Genomic DNA, 12,032 nt, shown 5'->3' with positions numbered 1-12,032 from the left:
CTTTGAAATGGACATTATGGGGAAATGTGGAATTGTGGAGAGAGATGACTCTTACTCTGGGATAAATGCAATCGTTTTTACTGAATGCAATTTTCACACACACATCACTCTAGAACTAGGGTTACAATACGTAACCCACCGTTCTTCTGCGGCCACTCTCACGGGGGCCGCGCGCCTTCGTATTAACGCTGTGTTTCACATTCAACGTTGAAACGCATTCATTGAAGCTATTATACCAGGCAAGGTGTGTTTTCTGACAATAGCACACCGGCAATAGCGTCTCTTGAACCCGCACAGTGCTTTGACAGCAGTTTCTGCGGTTTATTCCACTCACGTGCGCGCGCCCACCTGCTGCTTCCTTTACTGGAGTTACAGCGGGGCAGCGAGTGTGGGACAGTGTTCTGTCCTCTGAGGATGAGCAAGAAGCAGCATACTCCAAGCTGCGACTACTCCTCATCCACTTGACCAAGGAAATCGATCCAAAGAGCCCTTCCGTAGACACGGGGGTTCCCAGGAGATAATCACGGTCTTTTTGGAAAGTGCCATGCGGCGTGATCCCCCAGGGACATCACACGGCAAGCAGCGGCGGCCACACCGTAAACCAATCTATTAATTCGGCTGATGCTGCGGCCAAATAATTGCTCTGATCCGGTGAGGTGGGGTCGGGGGCATCTTGCTGTGCAATGGAAGACTCAAATGGGCAGTGACGTATCTCCAACGAGGCGTTTTGGGGAGGTATTTTCTGTGTTAGAGTTTTACTCGCTACAGGGAGTACTTTGAGGGTTTTGACTCTGCACACCGTTTACATGCATAAAAACCTTCATAACACACAAGGGGACGGGTAATAACCGGAAAAGCATGACATGGGAGCTTTAACATGACCCATACAAATACAATACAAATACAAAATCAGAAGGAAAAAACGATGAAACAATACAGATTTCAGTTTTCTGAGCCCCTACTCTCCCCCTAACTGACAGCAACAAAAGTCCGACATTATACAATTAAAATAAAGAAGTAAAAACAATAAGTGTGGCTTGATATTGAGTAAGAAAAAGGTTGATAAACGCTGTGAGAATGGGTCTGCAGAGAGCATTTCTCCGCGATCCCAACTCGTCTATTACCAACGTTCAGGGAGCTGGCAAGTCAATGGGGACTCCCTGATAGTTGAATATTGACGCTAAAGGGCCCCCCACTGCGTTTGATAGTGACGCCAAGGGATCCTGACATAACGTCAACATTGGCCGAGTTGGGAGTGAGAATGTGTTGATGAAGGTATGATAACTCTTTCTTCTTCTTTCAAACGTTTTACTTTCTCTGCTTCAGTTGTTGCTCGCTCGCTGAAGAGAAAAGGATGATGGTCAGGAGGCGTGGGCTTGCGCGTATTCAGGTAGGCCCGCCCCGAGGGGCCGGCTACGTTTATAGGATGAATGAATGTAATCATTAATATTAATGTAATCCCCGATTGAATAATTGTGTAGATATGATGATCAATGTTGGTTTAAAATTAAACTTTGCAATAAAAAGCTCTGCAACAAGAGAAATATTTGACCTTGATCAGAATCATTCTCTCAACTTAAACCCAACAGGTATAAGAATTCCCAAAAGTTCTCAGTTGAAATAAATGTTTGAACATTAACATTCAGATGGCAACTGAGCAGTTTATCAGCAGAAGAGGACTTCTGGTGAGGAATGTGACGTAGGTTCAAGAGTTAAAGAAGAAGCATGTGAGTGGACGGGTGGAGATGTTTTGTCATCTTGCATGATGTTGTACCAAATATTGGGGAGGGGAGGTTTAGGTTAAATGTGGTAATTCATGATTGTTGGCATCACACGGAAAATAATTTGCCATTCAGCATATTGCACTGCGTAATATTGCGTAATGTAATCAGCCAATGAAAGCAGAAGGATTCCTTACATTATTATCACTTTCATTCAAATGTATAGTTTCTTCTTCAAAGCTATGAGGTGTTTGTTAATAATAAAGTAAGTCGACTGAGGCAATGATGGTTCTTTTCTCTCTCTGTATTTGGCTGGTGTAGCTTGGTTTTGTAATTGTCAAAAATCTGACTTAATTATCCAAGCTTGAGCTCTTCAGATTGGAACATCTGATCCTAATGAGGAGTGTAAAGCTTTCCTCCTCTCTGATTGGATGTGACAGGAACAAGATAGCATGAACATGACATGGCCAGAGAATAATTGTAAGTAAGTTATCTTTTCTGGTTATAAACTTCCAAGTACTAATTTCCATATTACTGAACGGACATGCAACCAATTTGTTGCGTTCTCCTGAAAGATGCCTTATTCAGATAAGGTCAACTTTATACAGGAAACACATAAAAGCCTGGAATTTACCATCCAGTAGTGATCCTTTAAGTTTAAGGGTTCACTTTTCCTTGGGAGGCTGTGGCTCAGGAAGCAGTGGGTGATCACCAATCTGAAGGTTGTGTGTAAATCTTTAGTTCTTCAAATGAGCAGGTGGTACCTTGTGTGGTACCAGGGCATGAGCTTTTCTTGTGGCAGCGCTATTGGTTTTAAACATGTTTGATTTTGGAGATTCTTTCAGAGCATGACTAAACAGCTAGTGAGTGCCAAGCTGAGCGGCTACAGTGTTTCCAAGCTAACTCATTTTGACTGACATTTTAAATATGACCTCCAGTTATCGCTGTAAAATGTTGAACTCCAAATGTTCTGGCCCAGACTTTTGCTTTCCTTTATCTCACTAGAAAGCATTACAGCAAGTTGTTGCACAATGTAAGTCCCCACCTTTTTAACATCTGATACCCAATGAGATCACGTGATTCCTACATTTCTAATCTAAAAGTGTGTGCATGTTTAAGATAAGAGAGAATACCATTGTCTCTTTACTGAAGACATGAGCATTGGAAGTCTGATGTACCTGATCAGCATGAGCCTAGCCCCCCCTCCCAAAGATTATGAGCACCATGACTGAACACATACATTGCAATTGATTGCATGTTAACAAGGCTGGAAGTTTCCCTCTGTGCTCACTGAACTAGGATTACAGTGTTTGACGTTGTGCTCTGGAAAGACATCCCACTGTTCCAACCGAAAAATAAATAAAAAGTGGTAAATCTACACTCACAGTGAGTGTTGACTTCAACCTAAAGTTGTAACGATAACAAGAAGACCCCGTAGTCAGAAACAAGCCCCATAATCTCTATTCCTGACTCTGTGTGTAAAGTTATTGTACAGTAATTTGATTTTACACATCAATTTAAAGACGTGCAATTTTTGACACAACACTGGCATAATAAAGTTCTAAAAACTAGCATACTTATCAAATTTGATATTATGCGTAAGTAGAGCATTTTCACACATTGTTAATAGCACTACCTGTAAGTGCTATCTGACCTCTGCTGCTAATTCAGAATGCAGCAGCTCGACCTGTTTCAAACTTTTTATTGTTCTCCCACAATGCACCGCTCCTCCTCTCCCTTTACTGGCTGCCCGAGTCCTCTTCCACACACTGGTACTGGCCTGCTACCATGCTGTGAAGGGAACCGGTCCTTAAGTCCAGGACATGGTCCAACCATTCCAGCATGAACACTTTGCTCTTCATCAGCCAATCAGCTTGCTACTGCCTCTCTGCAAGGTGACAGAGATGCTAAACTGAAATCAACTCAAACGTGCCTGTTTTCTATCGTGGCTCTAAATTGGTGGAACGAGCCCCACCATTGACATCAGGAGAGTCTACATATCTTCTGTCACAAGCTGAAAACCCACCTGTATTGCTTGTACCTTGGCCGATGAATAAAATAAAACAAGGAAACTCTTGAGAGTTGAATTAATTCCCCAGCACTTACAAGGGTCTGGCTTTTTTAAAACAAATATCTCTACACTTTTCTTTTTGTTCTGAGTCTGAATCTTTATTGCATTTATTGTAAGTCGCTTTGGATAAAACGTCAGAAAATTGAATGTAAATGAAAATGTTAATGGACTCTACCAGTGACGTGCGGTGAGGTTCATGGCTGGTGAGGCACTGACTCACTGAGTCAGATTTACAAATATTATATTTTGACCTTAATCGAAATATTCGGTTATTTTCAAAAGCTTTTTTAGTCTGATGCTTCGATTCATTTTAAACAGACCGTTCAACAAAAGGATACCCAAAATCTAAATATTGGATTGTTCTTTCTTAGTAAGATCCCATTTTCATTACAAATGTGGTCTTACCTTGACTTGAAGATGAAGTCCATGCTATCCTTCTGGACAACAATCTCTATTACTTTTTTGTAAAAGTCCTCCTTATCTTCCTGTAGTTTCAAAAGTCTAGTTTGTTGTTTGCGTCTACCGTCTCTGTGTAGAATAACAGTAGCAACAAGAACCTGTGGGCTCACGTGCGCCCCCTTCAGTGTGGCAGAGGTTATGGCTGCCTCCCCTGGTGCTTTTTTCATTGCCGTTGTATGATGAGACCAGCGGGCCTAAATATCATATATACGTGAAATAAGTTATTTAGAGACTATGGATGGCGAGGATAAATGTGATCTACAAACATTACATTGGTGACCTACAGTGAGATGGTAACAGGCATGCGCTTAGGGCCCGCTTTCCAGACAGTTTCTGTGGGGTGACGCATTCTGAAGTGAGGCAGAGCTCATCTGTGCCTCACCTCACCCCACAGTAACTGGCTTGAGCGCGCTCACAAAATAAGTGGCCGCGCTAAATTAGTGCCCGCGCTCCAGCAAGTTACTGTGGGCTTACGAGAGGCAGAGCACGTCCCTGCCTCACTTCTCATCGCTCCCGTAGAGGAGCTCGGCAAATTTGCTGATTTTGACTATAAAAAGCGATTAGAATCATACATAAATCACACTTACAACACAGATCAGTGGAGACATTTTATTATTATTACCATTTAGTTTTTCTTTAGTTGTTTTTCCGTTACATTGGAGTATGACAGGTGAGGCTCTGCCTCCCTGTCTCCCCTGACTGCACGTCGCTGGACTCTAATAACCAGTTGACCCACAGTAAGTCTTGAGTTCTTGGGCCTCCAGAGGAGCGCTTTTCTCTCCTCAGCATGCAGTGTATGCATGTCGCTCTCTCTGCACCCTCCATACTGAAACACTGACAGAAATCTGAAACTGAGAAGCACTATCAGTGAAAACCAACTGTCAACGCTTAAAAAATAAATTCACTGGCAATAATAGTATTTCTGTGTTTCTGTGTTTAACGTGTGGCCTGCTCACTTTCATTAGTTGAAGAAATGTAAGTAGACTGTGTGTCCCTATGAATGAATGTGTGTGTGTGTGTGTGTGTGTGTGTGTGTGTGTGCGTGTGTGTGTGTGTGTGTGTGTGTGTGTGTGTGTGTGTGTGTGTGTGTGTGTGTGTGTGTGTGTGTGTGTGTGTGTGTGTGTGTGTGTGTGTGTGTCCTCCCAGCAGTAAAGCGTATTTTATTGGAGTTAACACTAAGGTCAAATAAAGCAGATTTATTTCTACGGATTACTAGCACTCTTCTAGCCAGTCCATAAAACAGAAACCAATCACTGACACACACACACACACACACACACACACACACACACACACACACACACACACACACACACACACACACACACACACACACACACACACACACTGAAGGACTGTGCAGCAGAGATATCATTGCTACTGTGTGAAGGAGCCTCTCTGAGAATACGCTGTTATGTTTACCCATTTTAGCCCTGTAGACCCACAAAGAGCTTAAAGTGATTTCGCGGGACATCATCACCTCACACTGTCCCATCTGGGGTGGGGGGGCTCTTGTTGGGTGCACAGTATAAACAGTTTTTAATCAAAATCCATTTGCCGATGGTCATTTTATGGTGCATCCTAATGTGATACTACAAAAAAAACTGTTGATGTACAGCGCAGATACTAAACAACTGTCATTATTTATTACTAAACACGGCCTGTTGTGTCTGAAGCAGATTATGAAGAATTACGCTCAACTAGATGCAAGAAACGCAACAATTATGTGGGTGAAGCATTTTCAACATCTCTGCTGTTATTTATACTTTTTTTTTTTCAAAATACCAAACAGATCATGCATTTTAGCCATGCCTCATTTTGCTCAATTTGACAATTTATAGCTCTGTTTTTGCAAGGGTTGATTCTGTGAACAACAGCACCATCTAGAGGCCTGGCATATGTACTACAGCGTCTCCAGCGCTTTCGAACGGCAATGTCGTGGTTGTCTCCTCCTGATTGGTGGAGTTGGCCCAATAGCCGTAGCGCCACCGTCCTGACGTCAGGAAAGTGTTCAAATCTGGATCAGTTTTTATCAGATCCATTGCAGCCCCTTTTTTAGAGATTTGGGTATGGAGGAAAATAGAGAGGGTTGTGTTTTCTGACACTTGGTGAGTTCCCTGGAACACCGGGGACACATATTCATGTATAAAAGACGTGCAAAAGTGCATTTTGCATGATAGGTCCCCTTTAAGTCTGTTTGAGCTTCTAATGCGCTCATCAATGTCCACACACGTTTACATTCATCCAATTGCCACAAAGAAACAAGACACACATTAATATGAGACCTTCAGAGCCTGATCCTGTTTGCTAATCCAGCCTTGAGTCCATGTTAGAACGGATGGAAAGATTGTAGCGGTTTCTTATCTGCAGGGCACCAGAGGATGTTAAATTAGCCTATATATACTTTATTCATCCTAAATTGGGTGTCAGCTTTATCTACCACTTCATGGGACTGAGGAGGGACAGTGTTCGTCAACCAAGTTTGGTGGTTCAATCCCTGGCCCCTACCATCAACATGTCGAAGGGTCCTTGGGGAAGATACTTGACCCCTAATTGCTCCAGGTAGCTACGCCACCAGTGGAGGAATAATGAGTGGTCACAAATCAGAACAGTTCTTTATAAATGCAGTCTACTTTTGAAAGTACATCAAAGTGGACACAGCTCTATTTGTTTCCTCCTTCAGTTAGTGGTGCTTAAATACCAGATGAATATAAAAAACAATCATTAGCAGTATCTTCAGACCCACGGCAGCAGTGTTTGTCTGCGCACAGAGTAGAGCTAGTATTATTTACTGTGCTGTGGAACCAGTGGAGAAGCTGATGAATGATTATCAGACAATATAATGGCATCTCTGAGATTAAGACTGTTCTGATTGGCTGCCATCATTTCCTGCTTTGTCAGGAGCATGATAGCTCATAAATATTGATTCGCCAGTCATGTGCGTGTGAGTGTGTGTCTTAGCAGAGTGCCTGCTCAGCAGTTTGAGTGTCGTTGATTGTTATACGGAGCAGAACAACACTAAAGCCTTCTATTGAAATATGAAAAACATTCATGTTGTTATACACTTTGAGACATTTGAGCTAAAGACACACAATGCTACAGGGCTAGCTTTAGTATGACCACTGGTGGCCACGTCAGGCATTTGCAAATTCGACATATATTGGCTTTAAAATATAAAGTCAGACCTTTTGACTTTTGCTAACAGTAAGATTGAAGGGAAGTATGCATATATAATAATTGTAGTAGTGTGGAACATGCTATACATATAGGACTATGTGGTATTCACAGGACATCTCAGTACCCCTGAGATCAACACGAGGTCTGAATGTGATACTTGATATCTGGAGAATGTGCACATCTTAAACCAACAGTAAAGTGATCTACTAACAGGTATGGTGTTTGAATCATGTCCTGGGGTATCTTCTTCCTCTTTGCCCTAAAGATTCATTGTTTTCAAAAACATTGAAAGACACTAGGAAGTTCATTTGTGGATTTTTGATTTGCTAAGTTATTTACCTTACCCGCAATTCTCTTTGAAGTCACTTGAAAGGCTATTAACAGGCTCAGAAGCTCATTCAGGGAGTGACTGAGGATCCTCCGGGTTCCAAAGAACGACTCAGAAGATCTGTAATGAACATTTGAAGCAGAAGCATCTCTCCGCTGTCAATCATGTCTCAAATGGCTCTTTATGTTATGTCATAGTTCAACTGTGTATTCTATTTATGGTGGACTGCCAATGCCATGTCTCCATTGTTTGTTGGGGCTTAATAGAGTTTTGTAATTGTATCTAATCTAAATTGATTTTGTGGAATTAGTTGACAGAGAATCTGCCTCTTCTTTTTCAAAAGGCTCAGAAATGTACTATAACAGGTAGGCACTGTAGTTTTATCTTTTTATTTTACTATCATAGGAGGAAAATGTTACAATTGTTTGTGAGAGAGAAAGTCCCTCTGGAGGGAACATGGGGTGTTAGCCTTTGCAGACCTTTTACATAACAACACACTGCAGGAAAGGGAACCCTCATAAGTCCAATAGAGCCTCTCTCCACATGCTGGTGCTCTGGTGAGTGTGTGAGGCAGTGGGATGGTGTGTGTGGGGTTAAGTGTGTGTTGATGTTAATGAAGGAACAGCCAGTGCAACAGTGTGGCTCATTCGTGTGTGACATACAGTAGAGGAAACAATCTTCTCCTACTAATCTACTCACACTCAGTTTGTGATCACTATATTACCTGCTGCTGTTTCACTATCATCCCTCACAACAGAAATGAAATTCAAACGAGATAGGAAGAGGGACATCGAGAGACAGCCCTCAATTGTGAAGAATTCAATGAAATACGGAACATATATATATATATATATATATATATATATATATATATATATATATATATTCTGCAGCAAGATAAGATATATACAAATCTATGAGGTGAATGTTGTGTTATTATTCAGTTATTATATATATTTAGATGCTTTGGTAACACAGTTAAATGTATATGCCAAAAAAGCCCCATTGAATTGAATTGAGAAGAGAGACAGGCAGAAAGACACAGAGAGACAGGCAGAAAGACACAGAGAGACACAGAGAGACAGGCAGAAAGACACAGAGAGACACAGAGAGACAGACGGACAGACAGACAGGCAGAAAGACACAGAGAGACAGGCAGAAAGACACAGAGAGACAGACAGGCAGACAGACACAGAGAGACACAGAGAGACAGGCAGAAAGACACAGAGAGACAGACGGACAGACAAACAGGCAGAAAGACACAGAGAGACAGGCAGAAAGACACAGAGAGACAGGCAGAAAGACACAGAGAGACAGGCAGAAAGACACAGAGAGACAGGCAGAAAGACACAGAGAGACAGGCAGAAAGACACAGAGAGACAGGCAGAAAGACACAGAGAGACAGGCAGAAAGACACAGAGAGACAGGCAGAAAGACACAGAGAGACAGACAGGCAGACAGACAGACAGACAGACAGACAGACAGACAGACAGGCAGAAAGACACAGAGAGACAGATGGACAGACAGGCAGAAAGACAGAGAGAGACAGAGAGACAGGCAGACGGACAGATGGACAGACAGACAGGCAGACAGACGGACAGACGGACAGACAGGCAGAAAGACAGAGAGAGACAGACGGACAGACGGACAGATGGACAGACAGACAGGCAGAAAGACACAGACAGACAGGCAGACAGACGGACAGACAGGCAAGCAGACAGACAGACAGACACAGAGAGACAGACAGACAGACAGACACAGAGAGACAGAGGGACAGGCAGACAGACGGAGAGACAGACAGGCAGAAAGACACAGACAGACAGGCAGACAGACGGACAGACACAGAGAGACAGACACAGAGGGACAGACGGACAGACAGACAGGCAGACAGACAGACACAGAGAGACAGAGGGACAGGCAGACAGACGGACAGACAGACAGGCAGAGAGAGAGACGTAGGAGGGGCAGACAGTAGACTGGAATGATTCCAGATGAGCTGAGTGTTCTGCCTGACAACTGAAATGAACAGGAATCAATAGTGAGAGCGTCTGTCTGCAGCAGATAAGACACACACACACAATGTTGACTATTAAAGACGACAGCTTGAGATATTACACTATTAGTTATGCTATTTTTAATCAGCTATCATATTTAATTAATTCTTCAGGTCAGATGTTATCTGGGTGTCAAACTGTGCGAATGTGTGTGTGCGGAGGGGGCGGTTAGTGTGTGTGTGTGAGCGGTGATGGGGGGGCTATTACTCCTGTAATGGGCAAGAGGAGGAGGGCTAATCTAAAATATAGAACCTTGAAAGGACACAAAATAGAAAAACAGGATGGATGGAGAACAGAGGGAGAGGAAGTCAGATCATTTCTAAACACTATACTGGTGGGTTTTAAAAGGCAGCCGTTTTGGACAGAAATGTTGTCAGTATTTCATATTTTGATATTTATTGATGTGATTCTTTAGTTAAGTGTTCAGTGTTTCCTGTCACTGCGTCACACAACACATTTAGATGGCGAGACACTCTAACGCAGGATGAACTCTGAACTCTGATGACCCTTTTCTACGGTATGATTGGAAAGGACTAACATTATCATCATATCAAAACATATAGCCATAACTGATGCAGGGCTGCTTTTAGCTCTAAAATGCTTAACATGTGTCTCACATATATCTGTACAAATAATAATACGTTTATTATAAGTACAGTGTTTTGGAATGTGAGTTTGGACTGTATCAAATAGCTGATATATCAATGCAATGGGACAATCAATACAAATGATCACTATTTGATTTTCAATGTATTATCACGAGATATGCAACTGCATTTTGAACAAAGCAGAGACACAAGTTAGAGTGTTTCCCCTAGGATGGAGTCATAGCAGCGGTGCTAAGGCACGGGGGTCCAGCATAATGTGAGCGCGGAGCGTGTGGAATTTTAGTGTGTGCGCGTGCGAAGTGCGCCCCACCAATGTGTCTGCCAGCACAAGAAAAGCTCTTGAGGCCTGGTACCAGGGCCGGGTCTAGACAATTTGCTGCCCTAGGCGATATTTTATAAAGAATAAATGAAAAATCTCTACAAAAGACAAATACACTACAAAAACAGAAATGTATTGACATAAGTAATAGATGTCAAAATGGCTTCAAATGTATTCAGTATTGTATGAACATGTTTTAATTGGGGGGTGGACGTCACATCCTCTAGGGGGGTCCGGGGGTATGCCCCCCCGGGAAGATTTTTTTGAACATTTTAAAGTAAAATGCTTCAATCTGGTGCACTTTGAGCACACAATTACTAGAGACCTGATCTAGGGGAACTCTAAATCTGAAAAAGATTGGTTTACATTTTAATAATCAATAAGTATGTGAACATAACCAATAACCTACCATAGCCAATAACAAATAAATGTAACTTATTTTATTTTTGTTGTTCATTTATATCTTATTTTACCAGTTAACATTTATTTATTTATGCATATTTTTGTATCTCTCCAACTTTAAATGATATTTTTGGTTTACTGTCCTATAGTATACATTGGAATGATTTCAAACCTGTTTTTATTCATCCTAATAATTATAAAGGAGTGCCTTGGAAATATGTGTTTACATAATTAGTAAACACATATTTGTTTGAGACCCACTGAGATAACTTAGACTAAAGTGAACTATCTAAACCCTCAGAGAGTCCTTTACCTCACTGAGCCTCTCAGTCTGACAGGAGAGCTCTCCTCCACCCTGGTTGTAGAAACATCTACTTCTTATATCCGTTAGCGCAGCTAGCACCAGATTCTAATAACAACAGCGCCGGTACCGGTGCGCCCTCTCTCCCTCGCTCGCTCTCTCACTCACACTTTGGCTGTGAGCTGCGGGCGCCTGATAAGCCAACATCCCCCACTTTCATCACTTACAGCGCCCATCGTACAGGGCAAATGAAAAGTGTAACCGGGGTGAAAAGGGTTATACTTAATTATGAATGTTGTTACATCAAGGCCGAAAATTAGGATGAGCGCCAACGGTCAAAAAAATGTTTTTCCCCTCCCAGAGCAACTAGCGCAGCGCCCCCCAGATCTGGCGCCCTAGGCGACCGCCTATGCCAAAAAATCGGCCCTGCCCAGTACATACAGTGGCAATGTCTCAAGATTTAGCAAAAATACACCTTTATTGAACATACAGTCACACAAATACTACAAATCCACATAACAAACAATCAAAAATGAAAAATGGTCGCCACTTATTATTATTTTAATTTAAAAAAAACGTGTGTGAACGGTGT

The sequence above is a fragment of the Trematomus bernacchii genome, unplaced genomic scaffold (genome assembly GCF_902827165.1).
Source record: "Trematomus bernacchii unplaced genomic scaffold, fTreBer1.1, whole genome shotgun sequence".
NCBI lineage: Eukaryota > Metazoa > Chordata > Actinopteri > Perciformes > Nototheniidae > Trematomus > Trematomus bernacchii.
Note: the sequence above shows the minus strand (reverse complement) of the source record.